Source organism: Zingiber officinale, chromosome 5B (assembly GCF_018446385.1).
Source record: "Zingiber officinale cultivar Zhangliang chromosome 5B, Zo_v1.1, whole genome shotgun sequence".
NCBI classification, from domain to species: Eukaryota; Viridiplantae; Streptophyta; class Magnoliopsida; order Zingiberales; family Zingiberaceae; genus Zingiber; species Zingiber officinale.
Genome location: NC_055995.1, coordinates 59517094 through 59527478, shown reverse-complemented (window position 1 = coordinate 59527478; position 10385 = coordinate 59517094). Strand labels below are relative to the sequence as shown.

Here is a 10385-nt window from a genome sequence, read left to right as displayed (position 1 = left end):
AAAATGGTCATAGGTACCGTCGTCAATGACAACCACAGTTATATGTACTGTCGGTAATGACAACAACAACGATTAACGATGGTTGAAGTTACAACAACAGTTAGAATACCATCGTTATAGATATTTGTTTCATCATTATATAAGTATTTTTTTCATCATCATTACTAATACACAATTCATTTGTTTTAAACCTGTCAAAATATTATATATATATATATATATATATATATATATATATATATATATATATATATATATATATTAAACTATCATCCAATATTAAACAATCATCCATTAGTTCGAATATCGATAAAGTCGAGATAAATACCTCCCTTATATGTTGACCCTGGGACAAATTGACAGGGGCGCTGGAGGCGAGCATATTCGCCTTTTGCCACCATGATAATTGTATGTACATGACCCCATAGGTCATCCGAGATGATAAGTGGTGACATGCTTACCACATGAGGTCGCGAGATCGAACCGCAGGACTATCGAGGCGTAAAACCCAGGACCCTATGTAACTCACCCCACCACCACTTGCCCTCTCGACTGCCATGATTTACTTCCCTCGTGATGACCTGAGGTCGAGTACGGTGAAAGTACTAGGAGCGAACGATTTCACCTTATGTCACATGATGATTGTATGTACATCATTAAATTTATAAAATTCACAACAATTTACATAAAAAATATTCAATTTCTCTAAAGTTTTCATTTTGCTGACATTCTCAAAAGCTCCAAAAAGACTATTTCGCATCAAACCTCCAATACCTATAATAAATATATAAAAAAATAAGTATCATAATAAAATTTTTAAAATAATAAATATTAAACCTATAATTTAATTTCACTAAACAAGAAAGATAATAATCAGAACAGGAGATAAATAATAAATATTAAATAACATTTAGTACAAATATTTCTTGGCTAAATCTAATTTATTGGAACATTTTCATATCTTTTAAGAATTACAGCCGTGTATAGAATAAGCGGCAATTAAGATATCAATGATAAATATACAATGATTGTCTAACAATAATTGTCTAACATTGTAACAACATATTCAATAATATTACAATAAAATAAGAAAAAAAATTTAGAGAATACCAATCAATTTCAATCACCAAGATGAGCTGCATGCTATTGTTCCTCACTACTAGTTTGTGTGCCTATGAAACATTGACAACTCAAAATGAACAAAAACTACTCTTTCTCATTATCAAAGGACCAGAATTAAGTATATCAAAAGTGTGCACATGATGTTTCTAAATTATCTTTTAAATATCATTTGAACAAATAAAAAAACAACAAAGAATTTAGTTACCTTGAAGCATAAGATTTTTGAGTTAGCTCGTATTTTTACACATACATTTTCATTATTGCGGTAAACAGGTGTTGAACAGGTGTTGGGGCCAAACAAAGAATCCTCAACTCTAAGAATCCGATTGAGCTTCAACAGTGGCTTCCCATCTGTATTAACATAGTCCAGATATAAAATTGAGGATAAACATTAGTCTACAAAAATAAAAAAATTGATTAAAATATAGCAGGTACCATTTGCATCTCAGTAGACTTTACAGCGTGAACAGTGAATCAAATTAAATACATTGTCAGGAAATGATAACTTCTGAGTTCCAATTATTGATAAAAAGGCTGGAATACCACGCTCTAATGCAAATTGTATTTGAGCTTCGTGCTCATCTTTTGGCGCAAAAGACATACTGATAGCATTCCTATCCCTTAAAATGGATAATCAACAATGGATAATCTTGCAATGAAAATTTATCAAAAATTTGGAATTGATAAAGAGCATTGTACATTTTAAAGAAAGTAACAGAAACAGAATGGAACAGGCCATGCATTCATGTTCATTACTCAATAATATCAAAAGGTAAGCCTTAGGTCATAAGCGCTAATTGAACAAATTAAAAGTAAAATCCCAACGACTCTATAGAAAAAAAAAAAACCAAACGAGAAACCCATAATTATAGAAGGAATATAATCTTGGCCTCTAGTATAGGCACGTCCAACACTTTCTTTGGCTGAAATCAGCAACAGAATATTAAAATAGTTGAGAATACGTACTTACCTGCTCGATGAACTCGATGTATTTAGAAACACCATCTTTCAATTGAGTTTCACCTCCAGGGAAAACTAGGTAATCACCTGAACTCCGTACCCAATTTTGGTCTTTCTTATATTCAACGAGTTTGGTATGAGGAGCATTATCATGCCAAATCTGTTGACAGCAAAATAGAGAATTTAGGAAGACCAAATAAATGACAGGTTAAGCTCCAAGCAACCAAAATATTATCTGATAGCAAGCAGAATACTTCCACCATTTTCCCTTCTATTTTCACACTTATCAAAGTTCCATGTATGTGAACTCTAAAATACTGAGTCAACACGATTACACGAAGTCCAAAAATGTTTCCAATAAGTTCAAAATTCAAGGCTAAATATTTTAAAAAATGAATGAAAAATTTATAGAGAGCAAGGTGATTATTAATGTACCATTGCTGAAGAGCAGCAACAAGGAAAATAAGAAATCAACTACTGAGGTACACACAACGTTTCTACAAGGAAACAACGTGAGATAATCATACTCGACAAATGCTAACTTATCATACCATATTCTTCTCAAAGTGGTAACAGGTTCCGTCTTTACAGATCAGTATGAGTCAACACGGGAATCAGAAGCAAGGAGAAACTAGATAGGGCAATCATCAGGGTTAATCAGATACATTGCGATGATCAATGAGAGAATTGGGGAAAAAGAAAACCATAGCCGGCTTACCCAAGAATCAATCTCACCATGTTTTGCTCTTGGGCCATGGAACCGGTACCTTGTACCTCCACGGCAGCGGCACATGACACCTGAGGCTGGGCTTGGGGCAGTGCCGCTCCCAGTGCTCCATGTGTTGCCGCGACTTGAGCTTCTTGATGGCCTTCTAATTATCTAGGCACGGATGTAATCGGCAGCTTGGAACGTCTTACCACCCTTACAAACCTCCCATTTGATATTCACTTTCTCTTCGCGACTTCACCCCTTCTGCCTCCGCCATCCTACTCGTCGGCCGCATCTCCATTGTCGCCATCTTCCTCCGTCTCATCGAAGTCTGCAATAGAGGTAGGGTTCGATGGGAGCTTCGGCCTCGAGATCGACGGGGGAGGGAACAATCGGAGGGGAAAGGAAGAAGATTCTTGACGGAGGCCGTATACTAGTGGAATTTCTGGGAGCAAGGGGGTGCTTCCGCACACCCCTGCGCCCCCTTGCCACCGCCATTGGCTGTGGCAATTGGCCAGCCGACGGTGAAGATGGAGGAGGACGGACATCGGCCGGCGGATTGAGGTCGGTGTTCGACATGAGGCAGAGGCGTGAGGCGTGAGGCTTGAGGTGTGAGAGGGGTGAAGGCGTCCAGAAGAGAAGTTCCTGGGTTTCATAGATGGAGCATTTTTAGAAGGAGCCCTAGGCTTCTCTCTTCCGGCATCCAATGGTTCAGATCATTTTAGATTTAGATAGAGAGTTGGATGACTAGATTTGAATGAAGACTTTTGAATAGTTGTCATTCTAGATTAATAAATATCTTACTAGAGTATCTATAATTACATTTTAAAATAAGTACCATTAAAAAAATATCATTAGGCCGATGAAAAATTAGAAAAATAACAATGACAGGATAAAAAATCCGTCGTTGAAGGTCTTACAATAATGATCGGAGAAAATTCCTTCGTTAAAAGTATGACATTAACGACCAAAAAAAAAAATACGATCGTTGATGACAAAGTATCAATGACGAAACAAAATGCTTTCGTTAATGTGTATATATAAACGATAGGCACTAAATCTTGTCGTTGTTGAACCGCCAATAACGACGGTATCAATTACCGTCGTTAATATTCATCATTAAAAATAACTTTTCTACTAGTGTTAATTTACTACTGAATTCAACTTCGTAGATGATTATCATACCTTCTGGGGGATTGGCATGAAATTCTTTGACTATGTCACATAGCTCAAGAAAAGTATTGAAGGTTGATTTTTCAGCCATACTTCGAACACATGTGAAGATGTCTTCTGAAATAGTTATAGGAAGTTCCAATAGCATAGATTCTGAAGCTCTCTATTCTGAAGTTGAGGCCGCATTTACTTTTAGTTGGGCCAAAGTTAAATAATGAAGTCTATGGATAAAGCTTAAAGGTTGAGTTTCTATTTTGTCAAGTTCAGGTATGGCTATTTGAGCATAAGTTCTGTCAAACTGTATTTTGTCTAATTTTCCTCTTGCCTTAAGTAAGGTGCTTATAAAGAAGTTAGGGCCAATTATTGCCCTAACAGAAGTGAATGCTTCATCTATGGAGTAAAAGCTTTTGTAGGATAGTTTTTCACAACCTTGTGTGGCTATTTTGATTTCTTCCTAGTCCTGCTTGTGTTTCTGAATAGACTGTATAACAAGAAAACTTCTTGCCTTATGGTTTTTGCACCGTGATTAGGAAGTAGTTGGATAAAACATTAATTATTGCTATCTTGTAATTGGCACTACTAGGAATTGTGAGGATATTTCAAATATTGTTAAATAAACAATTTTATATATTGTCAAGTCTATCTCTGGAGGAAAAATGGAACTGATCCTCATAGTTTGTAAACTGTTGTAATTCTTGGTTATCAAACCTCATGATTTTTGTGGCAAAAGTTCACACCTTCTTTTGTCGATCCATTGATCATGTAATATTTAGTGAAGTTTATGTAAAAGTATGGATAAAGTATCATCTAGGGAATTTTTTGTTCACTTAATATGTTTCCACTGGATTTTTAATCCTTTATTTATAATTATATCTGTCAACTTAAGTCATCATTTTGTGCTTAAGCTTTTACGTAATCCTTTAGTTTGTTGACTATATTTCACAATTGCATCACAGTTAGTTCGGATAGTAATTTCTTGTTTATTGCAAATAAAGAGCATGAATGTATCAAGACAGTAAATGACCGCTAAAATTTCATAATCTAGAGAAGTTAAGTGACCTTTTTCTTTGTATTTTCCTGAGGCATATCTACAAAAAGATTCTAAGATTTTTGGTCATATTTGGAGTTTTTTTCTAAATAAAACTCCTCCCTAACCTGTTTCACATCCATCTATTTCTATGACCAAATAGTCAGGGTCTAGTGGTAGAGTTCAAACTAGAATAGTTCTAACTAATTCTTTAATTACTATCAATATGTTCACATATTAATTCCTTGTTCACATCTTTAGAGCTACTATCAAACTAGAATAGCTTCTTTAAACTAGAGTTTTAGGAATTACTATCAATATGTGAACAAGGATAGTTAAGTAAAGTTAGTAGTCCAGTAGCGCTCCGCCCTCGCAGTCTAGTAGTGAGGAGGGTGGGGTGTTACACCTAAAATTATAGGATCATGATTTCTAGGGGAAGTCCTAGGCTATGTCCATAGTAGTTTTAAACACTAGAAAAATATTGATTTTGAGAAAACATAATTAATAAATTTTCCTAGAATTTGAAAGTTGTTTAAGGAGAAACACATCCTACACTTTAATTAGATTTTGAAAAAAAAGAATTTACTAGATTATCCAAATAAAGTAGTCAATAAGTAACTGAATAGATAGATCAAGTCAAGTCCGTTGGAGCAATCCCAATGGTCCGTGCAACCATGTGTTTTGATATTTAGGGAAAAAGTTTAAGTTAGGTTCACCCTTGTATTTGATATGTGTATGTGAGTGTGCAGGTTTGCAGGATACACATATGACTTAGTTTGATAACTTCGGGTCTGATGAAGGATGGAGCGTCCGAGGGATCATGGATAAGGTAGCAAAGACAAGGGCCGAGGGAAGCGACTTCGAGGCATACGCGAAGGATGACATTGGGGACTAGCCGTGGGCTTGGATGCATCCGAGGGATGAGAGCCAAAGGAAGTAGGCTTGAAGGCAAGAGGTCAAGGCTGCAAAGAAGAGTCGTAAGGGTAAGGGTCCGAGTGCTGAGAGACTTTATTTGGGGTACCAATTGACTGATGGAAATGATAGTCGACTGGTACAGTCGACTGGGCAGTCAATTGAGAGCAAACAGAATGCTTCTGTTCGCTCAGCCAGTGTGGAGCAGTCGACTGGTATCGAGTCGTTGGGTTGTGATGGTCGAATCTCCATAGAGGGCAGTCGACTGGCACTTTCACCAGTTGATTGATAGGTAGGGTTTTTCAACCCGTGACATATATAACCAAACCTTGGAAGCTTGGTTAATGTTGACTAAATAGATGTGGTTAACCCCTATTAGTAGTCTACCTGCGCCCTAGCGTCTCAAGTGTTCTTGTGAGAGTTGTGGTGAGGTTTCTCCACCCACAATAAACTACGTGAGCTAGCCGGAGTTTGTCGGGGAGTTATCCACAGATGGATTGGGATCGTCTACCTTACAGATAACCGTGGAGTAGGAGCCTTATCTTCGAATCACGTTAAACAACGTGTAGTGGTTTGCTTTGTCTTTAGCTTTTGTATTCATTTTTAGTATTGTATTTCCGCTTGTGCACTAACAAATATGTAGGAAGCAAATCATTGGGGGCGTCGTCTATTCAACCCCCCTTTTAACTGGCAGGTCATGAGATCCGCTACAAGTGGTATCAGAGACAAGGTCACAATTCACCGGACTAACCGCCGAGAAGAGAAACGCTTAAGAAGATGACTGGCTTGATTGAACCTCCGAAGTTTGAAGGAGGAAGCTTATAGGACATCACCTTTTGGATGGTGAAAATAAAGAACTTCTTCGAGATGGATTGGAGCACCATGTTGGGTCGTCGAGGAACCATTTGAAGTCCCAAAAGATAAGAAAGGGAAGAAACTCCGACCGTGATATTGGACGGAAGAGAAAACATCATGGTCAAAGGCAAATTCAAAGGTAAGATCGATTTTAATTGATATTTTTTCACCTAACATGATAAGTGATGTACGTGAATATGAGAATGTCCACGATTTGTGGAGAAAAGTAAAGAAAGTTCTAGGCAAAGAACTTATGCCTACACAAGAAGAAGGAGAGCCCAAGAAAATGGGTTCAATTGCTCAAGGAGAGGAGGTGGAGCAACCGAAAGTTGAGTCATGCTCAACATCCGAAGAGGAGGATGAGGAAATACCATCCACAAGTGTGGATGAGGAGAAATCCTCAAAGGTTGAAGAAAAATCCAAGATAAGTGAAGAAGAAGAAGTCTTCGAAGTCAATCTAGCAAGCACCTCCACTAAAGCGAAGTCAAAAGATCATATCATATGCTTCGGGTGCAATGAGAAGGGGCACTATAAGAGTAGGTGTCCATTGGATAAGAAAGAGGTATCTCCTAAATCTACTCAAATTATTTTAGATACTAATGTGGGGTGTAGGAATGATGGTGCCAAGAAGAAGAAGGAGAAGAAATGGCACATAGTGTGCTTCATGATGTGCGTAGATTGTATACACTTGTTTAACATGTTTTGACGCACATTCACATACTTTGTACATGCTTTGTCTATGTATTTTCGTACTTCCAGCTTTCCTTTTAGCATATTTACTCTTTTTATTCGGAAATCTACTTTTGTGCATTTTCTGTACACAGGAGTCGAATTTGGTGAAGGTTTCGTGTTCAAGGTCAAATCTGCAAGCGAAGCAAGGGAGGAAGGCACCATTCTTGAACCTCACACGACCCCCCCCCCCCATGGGGGGTTGCTCAGGCCGTGTGGAGATCCTTGGCAGTGTAGCTGCAGCAGGAAAGGAAGATGGCTCGGCCGTGTAAACCTCACACGGTCGTGCCAAGATTTGAAGCCAAATGGAGCCAGGCCGTGTACACCACACGACCATGTAAGATTTCCAGAGACCAGGGAAGCCCTGGCCGTGTACACCACACGGCCGTGCAGGATTTCCAGTGAGCAAGAGGGCTCTGGCCGTGTACACACCAAGGCCATATCAGGTTTCCAAAGGCAGAAGCAGTCCAGGCCGTGTAGATCTATACGGCCGTGCAAGGGGGGTCATAGAAGATGCATGTCACGGCCGTGTACCACACACGGTCGTGTAAGGTTGGCAGAGAAGGGAATGACTTTGGGAGTGTGAACCTCACACGGTCGTGCCTTGGGGTCATGTGGCGCCCAACCCCCTCTTCTATATAAGGCCTCCTTCTTAATTTGAGAGGGATCTCCTTCCCTTTTGGGGGTGGGGGAACAAGATTTGGGGCGTTCCTTACCATTCTTGGAGGGATTTTTGGCGATCTAAGGCCGGATCTTCACCGAATCAACTCCGGGAAAGCAAGGATTGGATTCGAAGACGTTCTTCTTTATAGATAAGTTTTCTCTCTCTCTTTTCTTGGATTGGAGGGGATTAAGAATGCTTGTAATCATCTTTTCTTCGGGGTTCTTTCCTTGTTCCATGGATTAGATCTCTTGTTCTAGGATGGAGGGAGTATTTGTAATGAAGATTTGATGTAAACTCTTGTGGATTTTCCTAATTCCTATTTCTATGATTTTACCCTGTTTGTATCTATTCTTTCTTGTGCAGATTATTGTGATTAGGGCTTAATTACCATGCTTGATTGAATGTTTGGATATCTTGTGGATCTTGTAGAGGTAATTCCTCATTCGATATTTCGAGGGACGTTTGTGACAGGAACATGCCCATGTAAGGACGTTTGAGGGGTAATCTTGAAGGGGAAATTAGGTATTTCAAGAGGATAGGATAGATTCTATGTGTTTATATATTATATCTTGATGTGGTTGAGGAATGATGAATTCTATGTTGATTTTCCGAGGGACGCACGTGACAGGCAAGCCCGTGTAAGGACAACATAGATTCATTTCTAATTGATCACGTTTAGATATATTTCAGTCCTAGGCCGGTTGTCTACTGCAAGAGGGAACCGACAACCTTCTACAAATGATGGACAATTAAGGAATAAGATTTGGTAGATCGTTTACATTGAAGAACCTTACAAAGAAACCAAAACTCCTAGAACATACCTTTATCATTGTCCTTATTCTTGTTTCTTATTCTTTCATTTCTTTGTTTACATTTCATAGTTACTTAGCTTTTGAAAACCAATTGATTAGTTGTTTAGCTAATTCGCATTGAGACATCTTTAGTGCTTATTCTAGTCCCTGTGGATACGATATCTTTTATTATTACTTACGACATTTCCGTACACTTGCGGAGGTCAACAAGATTTTAACGTCGTTGCTGGGGACTGCGCTATAACATTAGAGATTATCAATTGAGTTAGACTAAATATGACTTTTTCTTTTCTTTTCATTAGCATAATTATAACTAATCTTTAGAATTTTGTTTTCATAATTTTTTCTTGTATAACTTTCTACTTCTTGTCAATTCTTTTTGTTGCAATTCTAATTCTGTATTTTTGATTTCTAACATTCTAGTCTAACTTTTCTCTGTTTTTCTTTTTATTTAGTTTCTTTCTTCTTTTACTTTTGTAAACATATCTTGCAGTCTTGTTCTTGTGTATGTGAAGATCAAACGTCGTAAAGGCCTCAAGAATAACAAGAACTTATAAACACACTAGTTGATTAGCATATGAATTATTCTAGATATTTTTATTTTTCCTTTTGTCTTTTCTTTCTTGTTTTCATTATGCACTTTCTTTCTTGCAATTTAAATTCTGCATTTTCTTTCTTATTTTTCATATTACATTTTATTTCTTGTTTTTGATTCTTGAACATCCATGAGCACTAACATGTCAAGCAGGCCCATAAGAAATTTTTCTACACTTTTTTCTGCAAGATTTTTATCTCCCATTGTGCAACCTCAAATTAAAGCAGAAAGTTTCCAACTAGATCCAAAGTTAATTTTCATGATACAAGGTCACAAATTTGGAGGAGAAGTATCAGAAAGTCCTTATCTGCATCTTGAAATATTTTTAGAGATTTGTGATATGGTGAAATGTGAAGGAGTGTCAGTAGATGCAGTTCAATTGATGGCATTTCCTTTTAGTATCAAGGATAAAGCAAGAACTTGATTATATCCTCTCCATCCTCAAAGCATCACAAGTTGGGAACAATTGGAGAAGCAATTTCTGAATCATTTTTTCCCTCCAAGCAGAACAGTGTATATGAGGAATTGCATAACAAATTTTGCTCAGGCATATGGAGAATCATTATTTGAAGCATGTGATAGATTCAAGAGTCTTCAAAGACAGTGCCCTAATCATGGTTTTGAAAAATGGTTGATTCTACACATATTCTATGGGGGAATTTCTTTTTCAGACAAGAGCATATTGGATTCATTAGCTGGAGGTTCTTTTATGGATAAAAGTGTAGATGAAGCATATACATTAATTGATCAAGTGACATTGAACCTCCATGAATGGTCGGACATAAGTTGGATGAATTCTCCTTCAAACATTCAAGAAGTGCAAGCCA

The 10385-nt window shown here is 37.6% G+C and overlaps 1 long non-coding RNA gene and 1 other non-coding gene across 6 annotated transcripts; both read right to left on the bottom strand.

Annotated features, from left to right (window-relative positions):
• Positions 1-957: 957 nt before the first annotated feature.
• LOC121984429 lies at positions 958-3470 on the bottom strand. 5 transcript variants are annotated; one of them, XR_006112900.1, is made up of 4 exons: positions 2801-3454; positions 2634-2713; positions 1558-2242; positions 1197-1473 (listed from the first exon to the last, which is right to left on the bottom strand). It is a non-coding gene; the product is annotated as an uncharacterized LOC121984429 (long non-coding RNA). The 5 variants fall into 5 exon arrangements; XR_006112899.1 differs by adding an exon at positions 958-1172 and having other exon boundaries at positions 1328-1473; positions 1558-3456; XR_006112901.1 differs by having other exon boundaries at positions 1558-1742; positions 2093-3456.
• A 6603-nt stretch (positions 3471-10073) lies between these two features.
• Positions 10074-10179, bottom strand: LOC121988095. Its single transcript, XR_006113855.1, has one exon. It is a non-coding gene; the product is annotated as a small nucleolar RNA R71 (small nucleolar RNA).
• Positions 10180-10385: the final 206 nt, after the last annotated feature.